The sequence below is a fragment of the Prosopis cineraria genome, unplaced genomic scaffold, assembly GCF_029017545.1.
Source record: "Prosopis cineraria cultivar Desert tree isolate PC_DT_omini unplaced genomic scaffold, ASM2901754v1 PC6, whole genome shotgun sequence".
In the NCBI taxonomy this organism is placed as follows: domain Eukaryota; kingdom Viridiplantae; phylum Streptophyta; class Magnoliopsida; order Fabales; family Fabaceae; genus Prosopis; species Prosopis cineraria.
The window spans coordinates 9,523,202-9,525,173 of NW_026555337.1; positions in this window are offsets into that span (position 1 = coordinate 9,523,202).

Sequence of the window (1,972 nt, forward strand, 5' to 3'; positions counted from 1 at the left end):
GAGCAAGAGTGACCACCACACATGAGAGCAAATACAAAACACAGTTAGCCTTCAAATATTTTAACACAAGCAAACACGAAACATAAAATATTAATGAACAAAATCTTATGTTGTCCATCGAAGGGTCTTCTCGAAATCAAGAGGTCCTTATATTTCGTTGCCAACAAAAACTATCCAAAATTATTGAAAACTGACCTGGATAAGGTCATGTCAATAATTCAATTCAAATTCGTAACAGTGACAAAACTGTATAGATAACATATTTCAAGTAATTATAATTAAGGAAATAAATTCAAAACATACGGAGCTTTAAAATCAAAATTTCCCCCGATCATAATATGGAGTTTCTTTTAACCACAACTTTTTTCTTGAAAAACCATTTATTCCCCCAATGCAACAACTTTATAACAAACATATTTATAAATCACTAAAAAGATAAATAATTCTTTCTCTATTAAAAAATATTAGATATTTTTTAAAAGTTAGATGTTAAAAAATGTAATATATTTTTAATTTTTTGAAGTATAATTATTATTATTTTTAAAATATTCCTATTAAATAAATCACTTTATGTTCATTTTAGAATAAAACATCTTATTAAATAGGAGTAAATATGAAAAGATATAATTAATTAAAAAATAAGTAATTATTTTATTAGATTCAATTAAAATACTTTATATTTTTTAAGGGAAGGAGTATATGACAAAAAGATGAAAAACATACTTTGGCCTCGTATATTTCTCATTCAAGTTGTTCTAGAAGCAAAAGACAAACTACAAAGTGATTACCATCCTTGTATTTGAATAAAATTTTGTTTTTTTTTTTAAAGTATACATATAAGTTGTACGTCAGAAACTTTCGGTTGATTCAAAAACATATTAGTAGACAGATAGCGATAAAAAGGTGTGAAGCAATACCCTGGCAAGAATTTTTCTCAGAAGACCCAAATCTTTCACTCCTGTGGTCGCCATTTATATAACAGTAATACCAAACAAATTCTATACATCATTCGTAAGCCTTGCATTCTGTAATTCAACAAATTCTAGACTTTATAATATAAAAAAAAAGGTGGGCGGTAAAATTATTGAATTAATTCCTTAATCGGCAAAAAGAACGGCAATCATATTTATACCAATAGAATAAAGTAGAAGCAATCAAGAACCGTACCTTAGTATAAATGATTTTCCGACACCAAAATCTCCCATTAGAAATGGTTGGACAAATAATCACTACAAAGAAAAATATTGATTTTCTGGTTAAAGAATGAAGACGTTAAAGGAAAACTCAGAATACTATTCACTTTTATCAGAAACAAAAATGAGATTAAAAAAAATTAACCACCTACGGTGGAACAACAATAAATATTCTCCCTCCCTTGTGCACCTTTTTTGCCAAACAAATAATCTTGGAACAGAAAGCAAAACCAATTTTCTATGTACACTGAACCTCAAAGAACCCAACAAAAGACAAATCCAAATCTTGCATTACACCCTAGGTTGGTTACGCTCAAGATCACGCATCAAAGATGGATAGCCCAAAAAAAAAAAAGAGGCTGACCCTCGGATAGCATTTTTTTTCAAAAAAAAAAGTACCAGAAAACTCAAGAGTAATTATAAAAATTTAAAAGATTTCTCACCTACCGCTGAGTATTAGAAAATGAGTTGAAAGTGTGTGGAATAGTTCATTGTACGAGAGAATGGTTGAAGAGAGTAGGTGCGGTTGTTGTTAGAAGGGAAGTAGAAACCAAGGATGGGGAGAATGAATGTGAAGAAAATTATGGCAGCTTTACCTGTCAAGTTTAAGTCTCCATATCAATCTCAATTTCAGACAAAGCATCAAACGATATTATATAAGCATATATGTTAGGGGACTAAAAGTAGGATAGAAAAGGATAGTCCAAGTTTAAAAGCAAACAAATCCCATTGTAACTTTCAAGCCTCCAAAATAATCAACAATTTATACACATTTATAT